A 27669-nucleotide genomic window follows, 5' to 3' on the forward strand; every position below is an offset into this window, starting at 1 on the left:
ATGAGTAAGCGAAGGTATGACTGAAGAAGAGATTGCTTGAAGGATGTGAGTGGGGATCGGATCAAGTGGACAAGTAGTAGGATGATTGGACAGGAGAAGTTTGGAAACATCCATCTCTGTGAGTGGGGAGAAGGAGGAGAAAGAGTGTGCGTTGGTCATTGTGAAGTTGTCCTCAGTCTGCGTTGTGGAGAATTGGTCACTGATGGTTCTTGTCTTATTTGTGAAGAAAACTGCAAAGTCGTCCTCTGTAAGAATCGATGGAGGAGGTGGTGAAGGCAGATTAAAAAGAGAAGAGAAAGTCTTGAAGAGTGTCCGAGCGTCACAACAGCTGTTAATTTTGTTGTGGTAGTAGGATGTTTTAGCCGTGAAGACATTTGCAGAGAAAGAAGAGAGGAGAGACTGATACACACTGAGTTCAGTAGAGTTTCTTGATTTCTGCCATTTCCTTTTTGCAGCCCTGAGTTTAGAGCGATGTTCATGTAGAACCTCGGACAACCAGGGGGCAGATGGGGTGGTGTGTGCTGGTCTAGACAACAGTGGGCAAAAGTTGTCCAAGCAAGATGTTAAAGTGGAGCAAAGAGTGTCCGTAGCACTGTTCGTGTCCAGAGCAGAGTGCAGGAAGCGAGGATGAAACCACAGAAGATAGGCGAGATGGAGAGAGTGAGCGTAGGTTCCGTCGAAAGGTGACCTGTATTGGAGTGTGTGCCACTTCAGGAGTAAATGCTAGATTAGCAGTAATGAGGAAGTGGTCTGAGGTGTGCAGTGGAGCAACTGAAGAGTTGTCCACAGAGCAACAGCGCGTGTAGATGAGATCCAGTTGGTTGCCTGATTTGTGAGTCGCTGTAGTAGACACTTGCATGAGATCAAATGAGGTGATTAGAGTTTTGAAGTCAGCAGCCTGGGGTTTATCTAGGTGGATGTTGAAGTCACCGAGCAGTACCAAAGGAGTACCATCTTCAGGAAAGTTTGATAGCAGCACATCCAACTCCTCCAAGAATTTTCCTAATTGAACTGGGGGATGATAAATGACCACAAAGTGGATTTTAACAGGTTGGGTTACAGTAATGGCATGTGATTCAAATTAATCATTACCTGTAGGTGATGGCTGAAGATCAAATTTCCATTCTTTTGACATAAGGGGAACAGTACCTCCACCCCTCCCAGTGGTACGAGGAGTGTAGGAAGAGGTGAAATTAGTGGAGAGGGCTGCGGGAGTGGCAGTGTCTTCAGGTTTGATCCAAGTCTCAGTCAGTGCCATGAGGTTGAGACCGGAATGAGTAGCAATAGAAGACACACACAATTTAAACCAAAAACTTTCCTAGTTGACGATCGCACAGTAGTCTAATGAGAAAACAAGACAAAACGCTGCGGTCCTTCTCTGTTGCTCGGCTGTTTCTTCTCATATTAAACGTATCGCAGAGAGAAGGTTTCAGTCTCTTTACAAATCGAGCAACCATGTTATAATTTTTAATCAGGTCATCATGATACACTTTAACAACATTTTCATAATTATGTGATACAGAAAAAACACAATGTTGTCCACAAGTATCTGATGTGAAGTCTTGAACCTGTTTGTTAGAGTATTGCACAGATAGAATTTTTTTTTTTTTAAGTTTTGTACGGTCTTTGGAAAAGGGGGGTCATTTGGAGATCCACCAAAGGTATCAAAAAAGCAGAGCACACTGTCCTTGTTTATGTAGATAGTGACCCAGTGTTGCCCCGGTTTTGTGGAGGGGTCTGTACAGTTCTTAATTGGCGCTTTGGGGAGATAATCGCCAAGAAGCACTCCTAAAAAACATGTGTTGTGCGCAATTTTATCCATAACAGCTGTTATTTCACTGGAAAAAAGGCCACTCCAAAAATAGGCAAAAAAAAATTCATTAATTAAAACACAACATTTTTGCTAGTAATAAGCAAAAAAAAATCTGCCAATGGAACAAGTGAAAATTCTCTTGGTTAGATTTCTTGAAATAATACATTATATTTAAGCCTTACAAGATAAGACTGATCTTGAAATTAGCTGGGAAAACTCATTTTTAGCTTTATTTTACTAGTATTGGGATGTTTTGTCTCTCATAATAAGCTTGTGATGCTCAAAAATAGTATTTTCCACACAAAAGTAGCATCCTTTTTGTCACCCTGTTTGTTTCAAGTGTATTTAAACAAATTTTTAGTTCTATAATAGTTACACTGTTCTAGATTTAAGTCCACCACCTACTTGAAATAAGATTAGAAACATGCCTGAATTTCCACCCTAAACCCTATTCACTAATAACACCAAAATAACATTCCCTACCTTTGTCCATGCCCATTGGGGGTTTCAGCGCCTTTTTCCATACACCAAAAAAAAAAAAAAAAACTGTTCCTGTAGCTCAATTGGTAGAGCATTGCACTATAAAGCGCAAGGTGGGGGGTTAGATTACCCGGGAACACATGATGGGTAAAAATCGATAGCCTGAATGCACTGTAAGTCGCTTTGGATAAAAGCGTCTGCTAAATGCATACATTTTAAATTTAACCAAAAAACTGCACCTTCTGGCAGAAGTCATGCCATCTTCCCTTCAGTTCATCGATGAAGTTGATATTATCAATGTCCAAAATTTGTTGAAGCTCCTCCATCACCTATGAAATATCAAATATACCAATACAGACATTTGAATATCATTTAAGATGAAATTGGTATTTGAAACATTGTGTATTTTTTGACAAAAATGTAAAAAATCTGCAATAAAAATCATACATTAATATTAGATTAAACTTTCATGGAATTCATTATTTTAACAACTATCAGCCCTGATCGGAACTACCAAATACCTATTCATTTTTTGGAATTTTAACCATTTAAATCAAGCACAGCGTTAGTTCAGTCAGGCCACGGAGGCAAGGCTGTGAACAGCTGATGCGGTCAGCTGTCAAATTGCTCCAATCACCACCTCTCTCCTATTAGACATGCAACATATATATATACGTGGCACTGCTGCTCTGTAAAGTATGCTCAACGGCTCGCAAGGCTCAAACTGCTTACGAGAGCCATTGCTCGCTCAGGAACTATCAGACGGCGAATATATCTCCATAGGAAGCATTAAATCAGGTTTTGGCAGGATTCCCACAGTGTATCTCGTCAGATTTCAGTTGTGAACTTAAACAAATTTGCCGTGTTGTTTGTCAAGCAACAGACTGAATTGATATGAGCGAGCTCTTGATATAGATACTTCGCACGCGATTCATCATCAGAATGCACTAATACGACCAACTCACAACTTTACACGAGATCTGCTCCCCGCTGGAAGAAGCTATATATATTCAACAAAATCAAAGTATTCACAAATAACTGCACTGTAAACCCGGATAAGTTATACTAACTCAAAAAAATTGAGGCAACTGATTGCCGCTATTTTTTTAGTTTGCAAACTTAAATATTATCAGTAAGCATATAGCTAGTTATTTTGAGTAACTGTAAATTATAAATAAACATTAATTTAAATCAAAATACATATTTAGTGTTTTGTTAATCTTTATTTTAGTGCAACTCAAAGTTTTGAGTACTGACAACTTCAATTAATTAAAATATCCCTCATATATAAATAAAAAAATGTAAATTTATCTACACTTTGTTATTAAATAATATAATTTATGTAACTTAAATTTTAGTAGTAATGTTACTTAAATATTTTGTGGCAACTGATTGCCTTGTTCCCTGTACTAAAAGATCTACATTTTACAACTTAACATTACAAATTAAAAATCTGAAATCGTTAAACAAAGTAGAAAAATTTATTATAAAACATGAGACATTAAAACAGTTTTGTGCAACAAAAAGGCACACCAGGTCAAACAATATAAATTCGTATTACCTGTTAGGGATGGCACTCGCAATTGGAGGCATAATAAGACCACAGCGACAGGAAATTCCAGTGGAGGTGAGTTTATTGCGCGGATAGTGTAGCTCCCACAACAAAACAAAACAAAAATAAATAAAGAAAACAATATGTACAAGTCTGTACTTGTTGGATCATAGACACAACCACAAAAGGTACTTTAACCTGTTAGCCAGCACCCCCCATTATGGGACTCACAGCTGAAAGTGCTCTACCTAACTTATAATTGTAACCGTTTCCTACTTCAGTGTGTTACAAACATAATTTTGGTGTCTTTGGAAAGAAGACACTTTGGGCTTTACTTTTTATCAACCAGATTTGATAATGCTCAAGAATATTAAAAGTTATAGACACTGAAGTGCCTTGAAATTTTTTTTTACCACACTTAAATATTTTTTTATTTGATATAAAAATACATGAAATGAGTCCTGGAGCAATCCAAAAAAGTAATGGGTTGAAAGCCACATGTCTCATGAGTTTCTATTTCAAATCTGAATAAGATATCATGAAAAATGAGACTCCTGCAAATATTTTTATGAGACTATGTTTAGACCCCCCACCCCCCAAATATAAGAAAATATATTTCCCAATAGTATTGAAGGCTTCTACAAACTATTTAGTCAGTAAACATACCACTGCATAGTGTTTTTCAATTATAAAACACTAGACAGAAACTTAGACATCATATAAGTGATTTATTTGAGCACTAGAAAAATACAATAAGAATAATTTGAGTAAGAAAAATAAGAATAATAAGAAAAATAAGAAAATATTTAACTTTGTTTGCCAATTACAGAAAATCCTTAGATTTCTAGAAATGCAGCATTTACAATGAATTACGATGCAAATAAGTGCTGATGTGCTGATGGCCACTAATACAAATGGTAATAACATAAATGTGCCATATAGTAAATAATCCACTCTCTCTATTCATATCGATGCGTTCACTTTGATAGCCGTGATCATACAGTAATAGCGAGCAGATTTGGGCTGATTTGCACTCAAAAAGATGGTAATCATGCAGATACATTCACATTTAACATAAAACACACTCTCACATATATAAAAACTGTTGAAAAATAAAACAAACAAAGAAAAAGGCGATCGCTATAAGTTCTGCCTCCATCAGCTGACAGGTGCGTCAGAGTGCGTCATGAGGGAGCGCCAAAATTCAAATAAACTATCTTTCATTCATTTTTTTTTTCCGGTGGATCGTCTCCTTCTGTTTGTCAAGTCAAGTCAAGTCAAGTCACCTTTATTTATATAGCGCTTTAAACAAAATACATTGCGTCAAAGCAACTGAACAACATTCATTAGGAAAACAGTGTGTCAATAATGCAAAATGATAGTTAAAGGCAGTTCATCATTGAATTCAGTGATGTAATCTCTGTTCAGTTAATAGTGTCTGCGACACTATTAATATAAGTCAATGATATCGCTGTAGATGAAGTGACCCCAAATAAGCAAGCCAGAGGCGACAGCAGCAAGGAACCGAAACTCCATCGGTGACAGAATGGAGAAAAAAACCTTGGGAGAAACCAGGCTCAGTTGGGGGGCCAGTTCTCTGACCAGACGAAACCAGTAGTTCAATTCCAGGCTGCAACAAAGTCAGATTGTGCAGAAGAATCATCTGTTTCCTGTGGTCTTGTCCTGGTGGTCATCTGAGACAAGGTCTTTACAGGGGATCTGTATCTGGGGCTCTAGTTGTCCTGGTCTCCGCTGTCTTTCAGGGCAGTAGAGGTCCTTTCTAGGTGCTGATCCACCATCTGGTCTAAATACGTACTGGATCCGGGTCACTGCAGTGACCCTCTGATCTGGATACAGACTGGATCTGGTGGCTACGGTGACCTCGGAATAAGAGAGAAACAGACTAATATTAGCGTAGATGCCATTCTTCTAATGATGCAGCAAGTACATTGGGTGTTATGGGAAGTGTTTCCGGTTCCGGTTTACCTAATTAACGCAGCCTAAAAATCCTTTAACGGATTTGGATATTAAAAGCATATTAGTATGTTATGTGTAAGCCAGGTTAAAGATATGGGTCTTTAATCTATATTTAAACTGCAAGAGTGTGTCTGCCTCCTGAACAATGTTAGGTAGGTTATTCCAGAGTTTAGGCGCCAAATAGGAAAAGGATCTGCTGCCCGCAGCTGATTTTGATATTATAGGTATTATCAAATTGCCTGAGTTTTGAGAACGTAGCGGACGTAGAGGATTATAATGTAAAAGGAGCTCATTCAAATACTGAGGTGCTAAACCATTCAGGGCTTTATAAGTAATAAGCAATATTTTAAAATCTATACGATGTTTGATAGGGAGCCAGTGCAGTGTTGACAGGACCGGGCTAATATGGTCATACTTCCTGGTTCTAGTAAGAACTCTAGCTACTGCATTTTGGATTAGCCGTAGTTTGTTTACTAAGCGTGCAGATAAAACCACCCAATAAAGCATTACAATAATCTAACCTTGAGGTCATAAATGCATGGATTAACATTTCTGCATTTGACATTGAGAGCAAAAGCCGTAATTTAGATATATTTTTGAGATGGAAAAATGCAATTTTACAAATGCTAGAAACGTGGTTTCTAAAAAAAGATTGCGATCAAATAGCACACCTAGGTTCCTAACAGATGACGAAGAATTGACAGAGCAACCATCAAGTCTTAGACAGTGTTCTAGGTTATTACAAGCAGAGTTTTAGGTCCTATAATTAACACCTCTGTTTTTTCAGAATTTAGCAGCAAGAAATTACTCGTCATCCAGTTTTTTTATATCGACTATGCATTCCATTAGTTTTTCAAATTGGTGTGTTTTTCCCGGCCGCAAAGAAATGTAGAGCTGAGTATCTTCAGCATAACAGTGAAAGCTAACACCATGTTTCCTGATGATACCTCCCGAGGTTAACATACAGTATAAAGCGTGAAGAGTAGCGGCCCTACTACTGAGCCTTGAGGTACTCCATACTGCACTTTTGATCGATATGCTACATCTTCATTCACTGCTACGAACTAATGGCGGTCATATAAGTATGATTTAAACCATGCTAATGCAATTCCATTAATGCCAACAAAGTGTAAGCAGCACTGCCTACTAAGACATCCTCTTTGGCTTCAGTTGTTGAGGTTTCATGGAGTCCATCAGCTGTTGGATAAGATGTAACTAGCAGGTGCTGCAGAGAGAGGTTCTTCAGTTTCCCTGTGGCTCCACAGCATTTAGCAGAGTCGGTGTTTGCTTGGCTGGCAACTGCTGAAACCTCTTCAACAGGTTGTCATCATCACTTTGATGTCTCAAACTCAGCTTATAATCATGAATCCAGTGTCCTTCCTCGTTACAATGTCTAAATCTTCCCTGAGTTTTCTCTCTTGAGTGTCTCTGATATTTACTTTTTTGTATCCCATTGTCCTGTTGTTGCACGACAAGGTTTTGGATTGTAAAACTCTGATATCGACTTCCTGTGTTCTTTCGATATTTGCTGACCATTCTACAATCTGCATAAATGTTGTTCCAGTGCTGTCCCAGTCATCATACCTGATTTTAAGAGTTTTAGAAACCTCTGGTTTCAGTCCATTCACAAATTTGGTTTTAAGAGGAATGCTAGTAAGTCTTCAAAGAGTTCTTCAGTGTTGTTGTTCAAACCAGCATGTCCCATCCAAGTTTGTCTGAAGGGTTCTTCAAAATTTGCAACACTTTCTCCTGTCTTCTGCACACAAGAGGTAATTTTAGCCCAATTAACCTCTGCAGGTTTCAGTTCAAATAAGAAGGTTTTAACCGCTTCCCATCCAGCTTCAATGTTTTCTTTAGATTCACCGATCCTTCTTTCAACACTTTCTGTAAGTCATTGTTGGTCATTGTCTCTTAAGTTCACATTAACAATCATCACACTGTCCAGTGGATGTAAATTGTAGATTTTCTGCAAGCGTTGAAGAAATTTCCATACTTTCCGTGGTTGCTTTTACACATCTGGTAATTCTTTTGACCATTTGTCAAATTGATCTGGAGTAGCTGGCTGGTATGTTCTGTATGGAACATATTTCTTTATTACCTTTTTTACTGTGCGAGTTCGTCGTTCACCATCTTCCTCATACTCCACTTCATTTTCAGTTTCAACTTCAGTCCTTCTGTTCTTAATAATTACAGGAGCAAGTCTAACTTTCAGTTTGTCCTTTGCAATTTCAGTATATGTGTTTTAGATGTATAACATGGCGGCGCGTCCACACGCAGTGGCTTATCTCTGTCCCGACAGAACGGTGTTTTCGTGTTTTTTGTCTTGTGAGTCGCAGTGTTTTTGTACGTCATCATCGCGTCTACCTGTCTGTAAGCGCAAATACAGTCGCGAGTTTCTGCTCGATGTAGGCAGAACCGCATTTTTACAGTTAACCCTCTGGAGTCTAAGGGTATTTTTGGGGCCTGGAGAAGTTTTGTCATGCCCTGACATTTGTGCTTTTTTCAGTTTCTTATAAATATCTAAATGGGTAAAGTCTAATCTCACTGTAATCAGCACAAACTGGGCTATAATAATATGTGAAATGCATGCATGTACATGATTGTATTTTTGAGAACAAAAAATTATGCGTGGTTAGTGAAAAACTAAAACTGTTAAATCACTTGAATAAGGCCATAAAACACATAAAGAACAATGGTTCCCAGGATTTTTGAGAACTGGAGCTTGTAGCCTAGAATTTTTCTTTCTAAATGATGTGAAAATCATCTTGTTTACTCACTCACAGAAAACAATATATTGATTTAAATTTTCTAAGACACTTTTTGTTGGTAAAAGTCATATGCGAGTAGGCGTCAACTATCATGAATATCATTGTGATTTACACCTGAGAAGACAAAGGGCCGCATAATGAGCTGCATAATGAGCTGCATAATGAGCCATTCAGTCATCTGTGCCACTGAGAGGAAGGAGTTACAAGAAAGAATGCAAGAACAAAATAAATCTATATAATTTTATATTTGTAGTTTATTTAGAATATATTTAATTATCCCACAACATACTTTAATATCCACTTGGGGGAGCAGTTAAACAGTTTATCAGGAACAATCAAAGCTGACTTTCAAACAAATTGTATTGCATCATTACTCCAGTTACACAATCCTTCAGAAATCCTTTTAACAATCTTATTTTCTACAAAAAAGCATTTTTTGTTGTTATTATTATCATTATTATTATTATTATTAATGTTGAAAAGAGCTGAGAATATTTTTTTGTTTTTTATGGGGAATAAATTGAAAGAACAGCATTGTTTTTACATTTGTTAGCCTACAGTTATTTATTTGTTACATTTATATTATTTACATCAAGCTTTTGAATGGTATTGTATTGTATATTGTTATTGAAACTTCATAATGTTTCACTTGATTATATATTTAGTCAGGAATTATAGTTTGGAAAAAGTCTTTGGAAAAAGTCTAACTAGTAAAATGTTTACACTATATGTGAAAACTAGTACAAGTATATAAATAAATAAAAAGAGACTTACTCATGTTTATGATCTCTGCTGAATAAAGTGCTTCATTCTTTTTTTCTGAGGAAATCCATTTCTCAAATCCTCAACCACATGACATCTTTTTGGGGTGAATTATGTCTTATTCCTCTCATCGAGAAGCAAACAGTAAAATAAAATCTTGTAGAACATTCTGGCTGCTTTTTCTTCTGTTATGGGCGTATTCAAGCCGCGCGCTTCAGTTTGAATCTGAATAGCGTGTTCAGCGCGGGGGCGTGGTCACATTAGATATAATGAAGGGAGAATGAAAAACAGACATCGCGTTGTTTTCATATGGATTACTTTATCACAGAATATCTGTTTTCGGCGGCACTTGTTTAGTTTAAAAGTAGACATGTCAAGCTTTCTATAGATATCTCTCTCATGTCTCTTCGTTGAGTATTCACGGAGTTACAGTTCATTTTAATGACGTGTTTGTAAATGAAGATCAGCGCAGACAAAGGCTGCAGACAGCACACCTTGTTTTTTTATCTTTATTTTATAAGTGCACAAAGTTTTGTTGTTATTGTGTCTGTATCCAAAAAAAGTAGACCCTTTACAGATTCGATTGATGTATTGCTCTTATCTGTACGATTAAAACTGAAAGTGTAATTTAAGTTCTTTTCTGGGTTTTCAGGAGAAAATGACTCAAAATCGACTCCAGAGGGTTAAACTCCGCGCACGCAGAACAGCTGCGGGATCTCGGTCTGTTAAGGAGGCCTTCACCATCACCGACCCCCACTACTGCATCTCGCCCACAGCTAAGGTGCCAAAAGCGGTGTGAGAGGAAGCAGAAGAGGGGTAAACGCGGAGGTATCCGGGCTAGGCTAATGGCTAACCCACACAAGCCATCTATCCCCACCATCGTACTCGCTAACGTACGCTCGTTGGACAATAAACTGGACTACATTCGATTACTACGCTCAACTCAGAGGACTGTAAGAGACTGTTGTGTTTTTGTGTTCACGGAAACATGGCTCAGCAACAGCGTTCCAGACTGCGCTATTCAGCTCGACCAGCTGACGTGCTATCGAGCAGACAGAGCTCTCGTCGCGGGAGGAAAAACCCGTGGTGGCAGGCTTTGTGTTTACATCAATGACGTGTGGTGCCGCAATACTGTTGTGATCTGCAAACACTGCTCACCCCTGGTGGAGTTTATGATTATTAAGTGCCGGCCGTTCTATCTACCGAGGGAATATACTGCTATATTGCTTATTTCGGTGTATATTCCCCCGTTCAACATCGTCAGCAACAGGAACGACGCACTAAATGAACTGTACCAGCACATCAGTGAGCAGCAGACAGCACACCCTGATGCTTTTCTCATCATAGCTGGGGATTTCAACCATGCTGACCTAAAGAGTGTGTTTCCAAAAATACACCAACACATTAACTTTCCAACACAAGGTAATAACATTTTGGACTTTGTTTACACCACACAGAGAGGAGCTTACAGAGCCCTCCCCCTCCCCCACCTCGGAGCCTCAGACCACATCACTGTCATGCTAATGCCTGCATACAGACCACTCATTAAAGTCGCCAAACCAGTTTACAAACAGATTAAAGTGTGGCCAGAAGGATCATCAGAGGTTCTTCAAGACTGCTTCAACACAACTGACTGGGACATGTTTAAGCAGGCTGCCACATGCAATAACACCACTGACCTCCAGGAGTACTCAGATACTGCCACTGCCTACATCAACAAGTGTATTGAACGGTCACAAAAACCATCAGTGTCCGGGCCAACCAGAAGCCAATGGATGACAGGGGAGGTCTACAGACTCCTGAAGACACGGAACGCTGCCTTCAGAGCTGGAGATGAGGTGGGCCTGAGAACAGCTAAGGCCAACCTGTCCCGCGGCATCAGAGAGGCTAAGAGACAGCACTCCAGGAGGATAGCTCATCAATTCAGCGACAGCAGAGACACTAGGAACATGTGACGGGGATACAGACCATTACGGACTACAAGCCCCCACCACGGACCTGTGACAGCAACATCTCTCTACTGAACGAGCTGAACACCTTCTTTGCTCGCTTTGAGCAACAAAACAGCACCACTGCACAGAAGACTCCACCTCCTCCCGGCGACCAGGTGATGACGCTGACCTCAGACAGCGTGAGGAGATCCTTCAGCAGGATCAATGCACGCAAAGCTCCCGGTCCTGACAACATCCCTGGACGTGTACACAGCAGAACTCACTGATGTCTTCACAGACATTTTCAACATCTCACTGAGTCAGGCTGTTGTTCCCACATGCTTCAAAACTACAACCATCATTCCAGTTCCGAAGAACCCATCTCCATCCTGCTTCAATGACTACCGTCCTGTTGCACTTACCCCCATCCTCATGAAGTGCTTTGAACGGCTAGTCATGCACCACATCAAGTCTGCCCCCCCCCTGGACCCTTTCCAGTTTGCATATCGGTCCAACCGGTCGACCAATGATGCCATCGCCACTACCCTCCACTCAGCAATCACACATCTGGACAAAAAGGACACATATGTCAGAATGCTGTTTATAGACTTCAGTTCAGCATTCAACACAGTCATCCCTCAACAGCTCATTTACAAACTGATTCAGCTGGGGCTCAACACTTCGCTGTGCAACTGGCTGTTGGACTTTCTGACTGGAAGACCTCAGGCAGTACGGGTCAGCAGTAACACATCCAGCACCATCACACTGAACACTGGGGCCCCCCAAGGATGTGTGCTGAGCCCCCTCCTCTTCACTCTGCTGACCCATGACTGCACACCTTCACACAACTCCAAACTCTTTATTAAGTTTTCAGATGACACGACTGTGGTGGGTCTCATTAGCAACAAAGATGAGACAAACTACAGGAGTTAGGTGAGCCGCCTGGCCAAGTGGTGCAGTGACAACAATCTCTCTCTGAACGTGGAGAAGACAAAGGAGATTGTTGTAGACTTCAGGATAGCACACACTCAGCACGTTCCTCTGACCATTAATGGTGCGACTGTGGAGAGAGTGAGCAGCACCAAGTTCCTGGGTGTGCACATCACAGAGGACCTCTCCTGGACTGAAAACACCGCAGCACTGGCCAAGAAATCACAACAGCGTCTCTACTTCCTCCGCAAACTGAGGAGAGCCAGAGCCCCGGCCCCCATCATGTACACCTTCTACAGAGGCACCATCGAGAGCATCCTGACGAGCTGCATCACTGTGTGGTATGGCGCCTGCAACGCGTCCTGCCAAAAGACTGCAACGCATAGTGAGAGTAGCGGAGAAGATCATTGGTGTCTCTCTCCCCTCCCTCCAGGACATTTATGGAACCCGTCTCACCAGCAAAGCCCTCTGCATCACAGGTACACACACTCACCCATCACACAGCTTCTTCAGTCTGCTGCCATCAGGGAGGAGACTGCGGAGTCTCAGGCCAGGACCAGCAGACTGAAGGACAGCTTCATCCATCAGGCTGTCAGGAAGCTGAACTCCCTCCCGAACTTGCCCCCCCTCTCCTCTTCTGCCCCAGGCAACACTGAACTATGAACCCCCCCCCCCCCCCCCCCGCCAGTCAAGAATTCCCAATTCTTGCAGCAACATCAGTCCCAATTCTATCTATGGCTCCTACAGTCTCTGGAGAAATGGGCTAAATTGTTTTTTTACACAATTCCTACAAACAAAAAGAGAACAGACCAAGACTCTGGTTCTACAATCTCTTTATGAACTGACTAAATTGTTAACAATTCCTACAGAAATAAAGAGGAAGGACCAAGCTTATGCTTCTACAATCTCTTGATTACAGAACTAAACAGTTTCTTAAACAATTCCTACAGATACAAAGAGAAAGTACCAAGCCCTTGCTTCTACACTCTCTTGATTACTGGACTAAATTGTTTCTTAAACAATTCCTACAGACATAAAGAGAAAGGACCAAGCCTCTGCTTCTACAGTCTCTTGATGAACGGACTAAATTGTTTCTTAAACAATTCTTACAGAACCCAGAGAACAGGACTAAACCTATAATTGCACATCTATGGCTCCTACAGTCTCATGAGAACGGACTAAACCTCTTTCTTGAATGATTCTTATAAACTCAAGAGGACTGGACCAAGCTATAAACACTTTTTCTATAGATCCTACAGTCTCTGGAGAATTAACTAAATCATTTAAAAGGTTCCTACAGACTCAAGAGAAAGGCGTAAGCCAAACATTTCTTAAACAGTGCTACACTGGTTATTATGAATACACTACATACATCAAATGATCCGCTTACTTATGAAAAAAGTGTTCTTAAAGTATTTTTAGAGAGCTGATAGTTCTACTAACCAAATTAGAATCTTTGAGGCAGGATCAAGTTGATTCAAATAACATATGTCCACAGACACAGTCTGTTGATCTTCAACACAAAAACTGTAGAATCTCCAAAACTCTTTTGTTCACTTCTTTTTGCAGTTGGTGAGTTTTCTTCTTGTCAGTCTCTCATGGCTGGCTCACCAAATTGTTAGATTTTGCTGTATTTGGCTGATAAGTAGTTTGGCTTGACCAAAGTTCTTGTGGGGAGAAGAATTTATTGAAGGTAGCAGTGTAGCAGTTCTTCAGCAGTGATGTTAGCATGTCATCCTTCAAAGAATCTTAACCCAAAGTACTGTCTGTGAGAACATACCTTTATACCTGTGTTGGGAACTCAGAAAAGAAGACCAGGAGACTCTTGGGTGATCTTCAGCAGGATTCTTTATTGAGAACGCTCTGCGTGGCGCTGTAGTCATCAAAAGTCTAACTTGTCCTTAAGACATTGTAGATTATATACATTCAAGTGGGAGGGATCCATACAGTAGTGGTGGAGACACTTTAAACAAAGCATGCAAATGCAATCAGGAAAGTGCCAGTAACTGGCATCTTCCCAGCCTTGATCTCATCAGCATAACAGTATCATTTAAATACAGAGGTGCCTGACAGTATCGCTGATACCTTTACATTATCATAGAGACAAAAGACACAGCTGTGCCTTAAGCTTAAAAAGCCAAATGGCAAGGAAGCGCACAAAGACAAAAGGACATTATCTCAGACACCTGATTTTCCTGATTTACCTCAAAATGTATATCAAAACGTTTTCAGTTCATATGCTATTACATTGGAACCTAGATTTAACATTTTATAAATTTGTAATCCCACAGTCCTCCAGTTGAGAGTTGTAATAACTCTCACATAATAAAAATTGAACATTTAAAAGTTCATTCTTGTAACCTGTGATCGTTACAGGCACATAGCACTTGCTCTGTGTTGATTGTCTGTAGTGACGAATGGCATGTTGACACAGAAACAAACATGTAGCTAGGGTCTGTCTAGGTTTCCGAACAGGTTTCCGAACCATGACGAATTGTCTTCAGTCATCTGGTGTAATTTTGATGAAAGTTCAAAAATGTCTTGTTGAATTTTGTTCAAGTTCTCTGTTGGATCCAGTAAACCGGTGCAGCACTCAGGTCCGATAATGGTACATGCTCCCCCTTGCATTGCAAGAATGTAATCCAAGGCAACTCTGTTCTGTAAGATCATTATCTTGTGTGAAGCAAGAGTGTTTGTGATGTTACCCAAGGCCAAAGCCGTATCATTGGCCAGTTTCTGTACAGAATTCGATAAGCTTCTAACTTGATCCAGGGCTCGTATGACACCATAAGACGGGATTAATGTTCCAAGAGTTCTGGACCACCATGTTTGTGCACAAGTGAGTCCTGGAATGCAGTGATCTTCTGTGTTCGTGGTAGGAGCTGAATCACTTAAACGTGGAATATTTTGAAAGGTGGTGTTGTCTGTTATTAGGACTGGAGTGGATTTCACATTTTCTCTGATTGCAGGTAGGGCATAGACTAAGGTGCACCTGCCATTCAACTTCACCGGTAGCACACTATAGATTTGAGGTTCCGCATAGCCAAAACATGCCTGTTGGGGGGGAAATCCTGCACCATTGGTTCACATTAAATAGCTTAGGGAATGATCGAGCTTGCCTAATACATACTTCCACATCCTCATTCTTTTGTCGTGTGGATGATGAAATTTGTCTTCAGTGACATTACCCTTTTTAATTATGTGTGACGGTGGGTATAAGGATAGTCTGGAAGCAGATGCGAGATTAACAGTGCAATGAGATGAGATGAAGATAAATACACAAATAAACAATGATGTTGAGATGAAGACACTCCGTGGTGGTGGTGAGGAGGTGAGGAATCCTGATGGTGGTGGAGAGAAGGTGAGTAATCCGAATGATGACGGCGTGTAGACAGCAGGAGAGGATGGCACAGGAACTGCGGGGAATAGAGCCGAAGGTAAATGTCCGTGGCTGAGTGAATGTGCGAAGAGTGGATGAGGTTCAAAGGTAAACACAGACATCCAATGGATACAACACTAAAGCAGACGGACAGGGAAACCACATTAAACAAATAACAACGATCTCACAAACACAAGACGTGAGACAAGCCAATATATAGTGGATGAGTTATGAGTGACAGCTGTTGCTGATGACAATTAACGGAGACGCCCACAAGCTAATCAGTGCAGACGCGAAACACAGATTTCACCACAAAGTGCAAACACCCCGAGATCACGGTTTACCAACCGTGACAGTACCCCCCCCCCCTCTAAGAACTCCTCCTGGAGTTCCCAGAAAGGCCTACCTGCTGATTGTAGTCATCAATAAGGGAGTGATCCAATATGTCCCTAGCAGGTACCCAACTCCTCTCCTCCGGACCGTAACCTTCCCAGTCCACCAGATACTGGAATCCGCGTCCCCTCCGTCTAGAGTCCAGAATACGATTAACCGAATATGTCGGTTCCCCGTCTACAAGACGCGGCGGTGGGGGAACCGGAGTAGGCGGATTAATACGTGCATAAAACACGGGTTTAATTTTGGACACATGAAAGGCGGGGTGTATCCTCCTGTATGCCGGAGGTAGTTTGAGGCGGACTGTCACCGGACTAATGATCTTGGTGATAGTAAATGGGCCGATAAATTTGGGAGCTAATTTATTAGAAACGGATCGCAGAGGAATGTTACTGGTAGAAAGCCAAACCTTTTGACCCACGACGTAGACGGGAGGCTTTGACCGGTGGCGATCGGCCTTGGCCTTAGTGCGCTCCCTCATCCGGAGCAGAGTCTCGCGGGGCTCTGGTCCAGGTGCGGTGACACCTCTGGACAAACGCGTGAGCGGAGGGGACCGCGACTTCAGATTCCAGACTGGGAAACGCTGGTGGCTGGTACCCTACGCTACACTGAAACGGAGAGAGGCCCGTAGCTGACACTGGCAATGAATTGTGGGCGTACTCCACCATAGAGAGTTGATAACTCCAGGAAGAAGGATTCTTGGAGACCAAACATCGCAACGTCCTCTCTAAATCTTGGTTGGCTCGCTCAGATTGTCCGTTGCTTTGGGGATGATAACCCGAAGACAAGCTAACAGACGCTCCTAACAATTTGCAAAACTCTTTCCAAAATTTGGATATAAACTGAGATCCCCTGTCCGAAACCACGTCTACCGGGAGGCCATGAAGCCGAAACACGTGATCTAGAACAGTGACCGCTGTCTCCTTGGCTGTCGGTAATTTGGGCAAGGGAATGAAATGTGCCGCCTTCGAGAACCAGTCCACTACGGTCAAAACGACCGTCATGCCATTAGAGGGCGGGAGGGCGGTAACAAAATCTAGAGCGATATGTGACCACGGTCTCGAAGGGACAGACAGCGGTTGAAGAAGGCCATTAGGAGGTCGGTTAGATGACTTACCACTGGCACAAACTGAGCAAGCCAAAACAAAATCGCGGACATCGCGAGCCATACGTGGCCACCAGAATCGTTGTCTAACTAACCCATTAGTTCTACTTATTCCTGGGTGACAAGCCATATTAGAACAATGACCCCACTGAACAACTTCGGACCTTAACTCCTTAACAAAAAAAGTGCCCACCGAGCCTGCCTGGAATTGAGAATTTTGGCAGTTCTAATGTATTCTAAGTTCTTGTGATCGGTCCAAACAATAAAGGGAACCCCTGAACCCTCCAACCAGTGACGCCATTCCTCTAATGCTAGTTTGACCGCCAACAACTCTCTATTGCCAATGTCATAATTACGTTCGGCAGGACATAGTCGATGTGAGAAAAACGCGCAAGGATGTACCTTATCGTCTGAAGCAGCATGTTGGGACAACACTGCTCCTACCCCCACCTCTGACGCGTCGACCTCCACCACGAACTGCCGTGTGGGATCAAAGGCCACAAGGATGGGAGCCGAAATGAAGCGGTTCTTGAGGTTAGTGAACGCAGCCTCAGTAGCGTCCGACCACCTGAACGGATTACTGGGAGAGGTCAAGGCTGTCAGAGGTGAGGCTAGTTGGCTGAAATTACGAATGAAACGTCGATAGAAATTGGCGAACCCCAGAAACTGCTGTAGGGCCTTACGGGAATCTGGCGAGGGCCAATCTATCACAGCCTTAACTTTGTCAGGGTCCATACGTATTCCCTCGGACGAAACGATATACCCTAGGAAGGGGACAGACTGTGCATGGAATATGCATTTCTCCGCCTTGACAAAAAGCCCATTCTCAAGTAACCTCTGGAGCACTCGTCTGACGTGTTGAACATGTTCCTGGAGAGATGAAGAAAAAATCAGTATGTCATCCAGGTAAACATATATAAACTGATCTACCATATCTCTCAATACGTCATTCACGAGTGCTTGGAAAACCCCGGGCGAGTTGGAGAGCCCGAACGGCATCACCAAATACTCAAAGTGCCCTCTAGGGGTATTAAAGGCGGTTTTCCATTCATCTCCTTCCTGATGCGGACCAAATGATAAGCAGTGCGTAAATCCAATTTTGTGAATATGGATGCTCCCTGCAACCTCTCGAAAGCTGAAGACATGAGTGGCAAAGGATAGGTATTCTTAATAGTAATGTTGTTCAGCTCTCGGTAGTCAATGCAAGGTCGCAGAGAACCATCCTTCTTACCCACAAAAAAGAACCCCGCCCCCGCTGGAGAAGAGGAAGGACGGATGAACCCAGAGGCTAAGGAATCAGAAATGTATTTCTCCATGGCCTCCCTCTCAAGAATAGAAAGAGAGTATAACTTGCCCTTAGGCGGAGACTTACCTGACACTAAGTCTATAGCACAGTCGTAGGGACGATGCGGAGGAAGAGAAGCAACACGGGACTTACTGAACACTTCCTTCAGGTGCAGACACTCAACGGGCACGTTTGGCAAAACCATTTTCTTCTTCTGAAAGACAGAAACAGGGACAACAGAACAAGCAGAAACCAGACAAGACTCATGACATCTTTCACTCCACAATGTGACAGTGTTAGAACCCCATTCCACTTGTGGATTATGTTTGGACAACCAGGGGTGACCTAAAACAATGGGAGCAACAGGGGAGTCCATGAGAAAAAAAGATATGGTTTCTTGATGGTTTCCAGACGTGATCAGTGTGATGGGTTCTGTATGGTGCGTGACGTGAGGCAGTTCCTGGCCGTTGAGTGCGTTGACATGGATGGGGAGAGACACAGGAAGGACAGGAATGTTCAAGTGATGTGCAAGTGAAGAATCAATGAAATTACCTTCGGCTCCGGAGTCCAGAAGGGCATGACACTCGTGATGTAGATTCTTCCACCGCAGTTTCACCGGAAGGAGGGTCGATGATGTAGGTGAGGACTTCTAAGCGGAGATCCCACCCGATAGTAGCCTCAAATTTACTACCGGGCTGGCTCTTTTACCGGGCATGAGTAGGTGTTATGAGCAGAGCCTCCACAGTACAAACACAGTCCTTGGGACCTCCGCCGTTCCCTCTCCCTCTGGGACAGCCGAGCTCTACCCACCTGCATGGGCTCGTGGTTGTCGACAGAACCGACCGTGTTCTCTCGACTCAAGTGCCCCCTAGCAGGAGAGATGGTAGATCTTGAAGGACTGGGTTGGCGGCCCAAGCAATTAATCCGTGCGTCAACTCGTAAAGCCAGTTCGATGAGTCCGTTGAGAGTGGGGGGCAGCTCGAGGAAGTAGATCTCCTGCTGAACACGGTCGGATAACCCATGCAGGAATCTATCCCACTCCGCCGCCTCGTTCCACTGGCATGCAGCCGCCAGGGTGCGGAACTTGATGGAGTGATCGGTGACGGAGGAAGAGCCTTGCCGGAGTTCCGAGAGTCGATGAGCGGCTTCCCTGCCGGTCGTGGCATGGTCGAAGACCCTCCTCATCTCCTCGGAAAGGGCGTGGAACGAGGCACAACACGGGTGGTGGTTTTCCCACACCGCCGTCCCCCATAAGGCAGCCTTGCCAGACAGCAATGCGAGCGTAAACTCTACTTTAGATTCATCCGTAGCGAAGGTGCGGGGCTGTAGTGCGAAATGCATAGAACATTTGGTTAGGAACGCTCTGCAAAACGCTGGCTCACCCGCATAGTTCTCCGGCGCCGGAAGTCGCGGTTCTGGCCGGAAGTGGTCCTGGGGAATCTCCCGGGGGACGGACAGAGCAGGCGGTGCGATGGGCGCAGTGGGAGACGTGAGTTGATGGATCTGCTGGGTGAGCTCGGACACCTGTGCCACCAGCGCTTGGACAGCGCGTCCGGTGTTCGAGATGCTCTCCTGCTGTTGATCCATTCTCTTGACGCTGTGGTGTATGCAGTCTGTGAGGGTATTGGTGCTCGCTGCTTCCATGTTGGTAAGATCGTTATGTGACGGTGGGTATAAGGATAGTCTGGAAGCAGATGCGAGATTAACAGTTTAATGAGATGAGATGAAGATAAATACACAAACAAACAATGATGTTGAGACGACTACACTCCGTGGTGGTGGTGAGGAGGTGAGGAATCCTGATGGTGGCGGAGAGAAGGTGAGTAATCCTAATGATGACGGCGTGTAGACAGCAGGAGAGGATGGCACAGGAACTGCGGGGAATAGAGCCGAAGGTAAATGTCCGTGGCTGAGTGAACGTGCGAAGAGTGGATGAGGTTCAAAGGTAAACACAGACATCCAACGCATACAACACTAAAGCAGACGGACAGGGAAACCACATTAAACAAATAATAATAATAATAATAATAATAATAATAATACATTTTATTTGTAATGCGCTTTTCTTAAACCCAAAGCGCTACAGTAATAAAGTAATAAATAAAGTAAAACAAAACACCAAAAGCAATACAACAATTCATTATAGAAAGACAGTCTTGAATAAATGTGACTTAATCAACATTTTAAAATCATCCAACGTTGGTGCATTTCTGACGTGCAGAGGAAGTACATTCCATAGCTTAGGGGCTTTATATGAAAAGGCTCTTTCCCCCATGGTCTTTAGCTTGCATGATGGCTGGTTAAGTAAAAGAGAGTTAGTAGAGCGAAGAGAGCGTGATGGAATATAAGGGCTGATGAGTTCACAAAGATACTCAGGTGCAGTCCCATGAAGTGCCTTGTATGTTAAAATAAGAATTTTAAAATCAATTCTCGCATTTACGGGAAGCCAGTGTAATTGTGAAAGAACCGGTGTAATGTGTTCACGAGGAGAAGTACAAGTGAGCACACGAGCGGCAGAATTTTGTATATACTGATGCTTGCTCAACGATTTAGCTGGAAGGCCAGAGAACAAGGCATTACAATAATCTAACCTAGTTGTTATGAAGGCATGTATAAGCCTTTCTATGTCTGCAAAAGAGAGAAAAGGTCTAAGTCGAGCTATGTTTCTCAGGTGGAAAAATGCAGTTTTAGAGATGTGTTTTCTGTGTGCTTCAAATGATAATTGTGAATCAAAAATGACACCAAGATTTCGCACCTGTGAAGTGGGGATTACCGTGCAGGAATCAACAATCAAACTGATCTGCTCAGCCTTACGTGTGGCTGCCACTGTACCAATCCGCATCAGTTCAGTTTTGGAGCCATTCAGCTTCAGGAAGTTGTTATGCATCCAGTTACTGATCTCTGCTAAACAACCACGCAAAGCTATTAATGAGCAATGGACATCAGGACTAGTGGTGATGTAAATCTGCGTATCATCCGCATAGCAGTGATACCCAAGACCATGTTTCCTAATGATCTGCCCAAGTGGAAGCATATAAATATTAAATAATATTGGACCCAATAACAACGATCTCACAAACACAAGACGTGAGACAAGCCAATATATAGTGGATGAGTAATGAGTGACAGCTGTTGCTGATGACAATTAACGGAGATGCCCACAAGCTAATCAGTGCAGACGCGAAACACACAGATTTCACCGCAAAGTGCAAACACCCCGAGATCACGGTTTACCAACCGTGACATTATGAAACCACATGCAGCACTGGGAATTTTTCCCAAATCTTTAGAGTCTAAGGATAGCTGTTCAACACACCAACTAAATGTCATTGGTAAGAGTAAGTCTGTCATAACAGGTGTGGTTGAGGTCAAATTGCAGGACCTTAAACCTGGAATGCAACATGGTGAGGCTTGAGGAATAGTCACGTCATGACATGTGCTTTGGTTAAAAATTCCATTAGTGACAACACCAAATAGAGTGCAGGTATCACAGTCAGAAATGGGGTGTGCTCATGGGATTCCTGCTCCTACAGAAGGTGGATGTGGCATGCAAACGTTCTTTCCAGCAAACAAGGAGTTTCTTGACATATTCATCAGCTCTAAGAATATGTTGTTTCTGGAGTCTATACGATGTTCATGATGATTACTAGTACGGCAATCTTGATCATGTTGATGGATGACTGAGGTTCCCGTGTATGATTCTCTGCGTTGTGTATTTAATTTATTTATTTTTTCTTCCGTGACAGTTGGCTCGGTTGTGGGTCTGGTTGTCTTTTAAAAGTGGTGTCGTCATACACAGATGAGGAGGTCGGTGTGTATGGGCCTCGGGACAGCCATCAAGTGGTATCTGCACAGAGTAAGAAAGAAAACAAACAACGACAGAGCAGCATTTGTTGTAAAAAAAAACTGTAAACACTAGGGTTGTATCCTCTGGTCGATTTGAGTCTGCTATTGTTGTTCCTTTCTTTCCCTATTTCTTAATTACCGCGACACCTAAAGAACAGTGAGGTAAGGATGGACTAGTAGGTGGGGGAATGCCTAAAAGGGAATATTCACCGCAGGATTGGCCCCCGAAGCCTGTTGCATTCGGTTCTTTCCTGGGCTCCTCACTGGTCCATGTGTCCTATCCTATCCCTGTAGGTGGAGGAACAACTTTACAGTGTGAAACATGAGTCCATGTTTTCCTTCCCTGACAAAACACTGCAGCTGCTGTAATCAACATCACTTGATGTGGTCCGTGCCACTTAGGCTCTAACGGCTTGTTTCTGAATGACTTTATCATGACCCACTGACCTGGGATGATTGTGTGTCCCCCTTCTGGTGGAGTCTGCCAACACGATTTTTGCAATCGATCCTGAAGCTATCGTGCATGCTCTAGTTAAGGCTACTAGTTCTGCAGCTTGAGCTGAAAAATGATCTGGAAGACGGCCTGAAGCTATAACTTCAGTGGTGGAAGTTACTGCATAACCTGCTCGTCTGTTTCCCTCAATGACTTGAGCTGAACCATCAACAAACAACTCCAATTCTGCATTCTCTATGGGAGTTTCTTTTATGTCAGTCATAGCTGCATATGTAAGCGTAACACAATCGTGAGTTATTTCACCTTCATCCTCTAACAAAACTTCAGTCATTGCAGACATCATACATGAGGATGGTTTGTTACTGGTGCACCTTGTAAAACAATGTTCGGGGCTGTGAGGGTCGTTAACAAATTTCCCCAGCGAGAGGAGGTGACAGAAGTGACTTTTGCTTGATTCATTAGTGCGGACACTGCATGAGGACATCTTACATTTATAGTCTGTCCTAGCACCATTCCTGTTGAAGCCTGAAGAGCTAGATGAACTGCCTGCACTGCTCTAAGACATGGGCCCATGCCTTGAGCAACTATGTCAAGTTTACATAAATAGTAATGAATTGGGCGTAAACTGCCCCCATGATCTTGCATTAAACATGCAGTCATAAAGTCTAAGTGTTCATGTACATAAAGCACAAAGGGTTTATTAGATTGTGCAATTCCTAATGCTGGTGCTTGACATAGTACTCTCTTTAAATCATTGAAAGCTTTGAGGTGAATTTCTTCCATACAAACAGTATCAGAATCTTTAACCTGGCCTTTCAACAAGTCATAGAGAGGCTGAGCAATTGAGGCATATTCTTCAATCCAAGGTCTACAGTAACCTGCTGTTCCTAAAAATGATCTGAGTGTTTTAATGGTCGTAGGTGGAGGTATGGCTTTCACTGAAGCGGTTTGATCCTGTGTAATAGATCTATTTCCTGCACCAATTGTTTGACCCAGAAATGTGACTTGGTTTTTAGCAATTTGAGCTTTGTTAAAGCTGCATTTGTGTCCTCTTTTCTGCAAATAGTCCAACAATGCTGCCAATTCAGTTTGATGTACCTCGTGATCTGTAGAGGCTACCAAAATATCATCGACATATTGAATCATAGTGGACTTTTTTACTGGACATTCTCGGTCACACAAATCACGTCTGACAGCCTGATGGTATAAAGTTGGGGAATTCTGAAATCCCTGGGGCAAACGTGTCCACTGATATTGTTCATAGTCAACTGTAAAAGCTAACCATGTCTGGCTGTCAGAGTGCAAGGGTACAGAAAAGAATCCATTAGACATATCAATTACAGAAAAAACCTTACAATCGAATGGTAAGTCATTACAAATTGTAGATGGATCTGCCACTAGGGGGGTGATTTTATCAATATGTTTATTGGCTACTCTGTAGTCTATGGTGAGTCTCCATGTCCCATTAGATTTCTTGATGGGCCATATGGGTGAGTTACAGGGACTGTTTGTTTTAACTAGCACTCCTTGCTTCAGCAATGTTTCCACAATAGGTTTTATCCCCTGTATAGTTTCCTTACTGATAGGATATTGTTTGGTAACAGGAGGTGGAGTTCCTGTCAATTTGACTGGTTCTAAACCTGTCAAAAACCCACAATCATCTTTGTCTTTAGCCCAAATTGGATGATTCTGTAAGAAAGCATACTCAGGAGTTATTACATTATTGGTAGAAACTTGTGCTGAGGAAATTTTTATGCTAGCAGATTCTGAGGACATGTCTAAAGTCAGATGTACTTGTCTGAGTAGATCCATGCCTAGAATTGCACCTGTATTTAATGGAGCACATAGCAATTTTGTAGTCAGAGTCTTTGGGCCTAATTGTACATCTATGGACAGGGTTTCATACAAAACAGAATCTTCACCTATTACACCTGTTAAACAAAGTTTAGTTTTCTTGTATGGGATGTTTAAACCTTCAGCCAATTTTATAGGAATTACTGTAATTTCTGCACCTGTATCAAGCAAAAAGTCAATCTCTTTCTCTTGTATGCTACCTTTCACCAAAATTATTTTGTCATTGTGATGGATTACAGGGTAAAGGTAGCTACTCTAACAATTAGTTTTTTTTCCTGTTCTTTTTGTGCTTTTAGAAGAACCTGAGCAAGCTGTCCTAAGGTTTCTGTGGTCATTGTAGGAATTACTTCAGGATTGTAGGCGGGCTGAGAAGGAGCAGAATTATGCATAACATTTCTTCTACTATCTTTCAACTTCTTTCAACACTCTTTCTCCCAGTAACCTGATCTTTCACAGTAATTGCATTTGCCTTCTCTTTTAGGCCATCTATGGTCATGTTTCCTTGTGCTAAATGTAGCTGCTGCTGCTACTCTCACTTTTGTCTTAACATCCACATCTCTTTCCCATGTAGCTAAACTGTCTAGAGTACTTCTGAGAGTTTTGTTCGACCAAGTGAGATCTAGGAATGGCAAGGCTTTTCTGTACTCCGCTACAAGGCCATCTGACCAGATGCGTACTAATGGCCCCTTGTCATCTAGCACACTTTCAGGATCATCAACTATTCCATTGTAAATTCACTGACAGTTTCTTCTTTCCTTTGCACACAGTTAGTGATTATAGACCAGTCTATTTTGGGTCCCATAATATTTTTTAGAATTTTCAAAACACCTTCCCTCAAATCGCTTTTACTGACATGTTGTAATTCAGAAGTAACAGCAGACTCAAAGGTGTTGAATTCAGATTCAGTTAGAATTTGTGACATCAGCTGTGTGACTTCTGCTAACGACATGTCATAGAGACGCATTTTGCTGATTAATGCTCTTCTAAATTCAGAAAAATGTGTGCGTGCTGAGGGTAAGCTCTGGGATAATTAACCAAAAATTAACAATTCTTCTCTACCAACACAGAGGATAACACAAACTTCTAGCACTTTAGTACTAACTTAGTTAACCAAACCCTACAGCTGTCTGTTAACTCTTCTCTGACGGCGCAGAGGATAACACATTTGTTCTGGTTTTAAAGGTTCTTTTAGATAGAGGTACACTTACCTCTATCTGGGTCACGGCGCCAAAAACTGTTGGGAACTCAGAAACGAAGACCAGGTGTTACGAAAGACAGAAACAGGATGTAAATGCAAAGCGTAGTTTATTATAATACAGCACAAAGGTCAGAAATGACGAAGTAGCACAGCAACACAGGTGGGCGGACACAAGGCAGAGTGGAATGGCGATGCAGGGACTACGGTGGACAACGGATGGTGGTGCTCAGTCCAGTGATGATCCCTCGAATGAATCCCGGTGCGTGAATAATCCTCGTGACGGTGCTCGGTAATCCAGTGCTGAGTGAAGATCCAGGGAAGAACGATGACAACACGGGGACTCCAGACGGGAACAGGTACAGGAACACACCAGGGAGAACAATGATCTGACAACATGAAACACAGGTTACTGAACTTATAAAGGGAACAAACAATTGAAACCAAGCTGGCGCTGCTGATCATCGCTGATCAGTGACCACGCCCACAGACACACAAACACACACAACAACACGCTAGACGAGAGAGAGTTAATGAATGAACCGTGACACCAGGAGACTCTTGGGTAATCTTCAGCGGGATTCTTTATTGAGAATGCTCTGCGTGGCGCTGTAGTCATCAAAAGTCTAACTTGTCCTTAAGACATTGTAGATTATATACATTCAAGTGGGAGGGATCCATACAGTAGAGGTGGAGACACTTTAAACAAAGCATGCAAATGCAATCAGGAAAGTGCCAGTAACTGGCATCTTCCCAGCCTTGATCTCATCAGCATAACAGTGTCATTTAAATACAGAGGCACCTGACAGTATCGCTGATACCTTCACATTATCATAGAGACAAAAGGCACAGCTGTGCCTTAAGCTTAAAAAGCCAAATGGCAAGGAAGAGCACAAAGACAAAAGGACATTATCTCAGACACCTGATTTTCCTGATTTACCTCAAAATGTATATCAAAACGTTTTCAGTTCATATGCTATTACATTGGAACCTAAATTTAACATTTTATAAATTTGTGTATCCCACACCTGTTAACAAATGTGCTACAAACACTACAATAACACCCCATGGAGAGCTAATGATAGTGTAACCTTTTGATGACTTGAAAGGATCTCTCCCATGGAGAGCCCATTTATTGACCTGATGTTGACCTAAGAGGCTGATTATATGGGCCAGTTGTTTCACACTATTGCGAACAAAGTACAGTTGCCTACAGTTGATTGAAAATACATTCAACCAAAGTTAATTAAAAACAAATAATCTTTCATAATGCTATATTGGGTGGTTGTTCTGCATGCTAAGTAAACAAACTACAGCTAGTCCAAAATGCAGCAGCAAGAGTTCTTACTAGAACCAGGAAGTATGACCATATTAGCCCGGTCCTGTCAACACTGCACTGGCTCCCTATCAAACATTGTATAGATTTTAAAATCTTGCTTATTACTTATAAAGCTCTGAATGGCTTAGCACCTCAGTATTTGAATGAGCTCTTGTTACATTATAATCTTCCATGTCCGCTGTGTTCTAAAAACTCAGGCAATTTGATAATACCTAGAATATTAAAATCAACTGCAGGCGGCAGATCCTTTTCCTATTTCGCGCCTAAACTCTGGAATAACCTACCTAACATTGTTCGGGAGGCAGACACACTAAGAAGTGGAAACAGGTAATGTTGCATACATTTTAGGAGTTCAAAAAGAGAGGGGAAACACTTTAGCAGACACTTTAGCATTTCCTGTACATCATTTTTGGTGAAGGAGTAGGATGCATGAAACACTTTAACATCTGTGTAGACTCTCCTTAGAGTTACAAATGATCTGCTCCTATCATCTGATCGTGGGTGTATCTCTCTATTAGTTTTATTGGATCTTAGTGCTGCGTTTGACACAATTGACCACAACATTCTTTTGCATAGACTTGAACACTTTGTTGGCATCAGTGGAAG

At 42.3% G+C, this 27669-nt stretch overlaps 1 long non-coding RNA gene across 1 annotated transcript; it reads right to left on the reverse strand.

The window, feature by feature from the left end:
* Positions 1-13878: 13878 nt before the first annotated feature.
* On the reverse strand, positions 13879-26985 carry LOC132145723 (uncharacterized). The gene is made up of 2 exons (XR_009434505.1): positions 26753-26985; positions 13879-14001 (listed from the first exon to the last, which is right to left on the reverse strand). It is a non-coding gene; the product is annotated as an uncharacterized LOC132145723 (long non-coding RNA).
* Between the last annotated feature and the right edge of the window lie 684 nt (positions 26986-27669).

This window comes from Carassius carassius, chromosome 8 (genome assembly GCF_963082965.1).
Source record: "Carassius carassius chromosome 8, fCarCar2.1, whole genome shotgun sequence".
In the NCBI taxonomy this organism is placed as follows: Eukaryota; Metazoa; Chordata; class Actinopteri; order Cypriniformes; family Cyprinidae; genus Carassius; species Carassius carassius.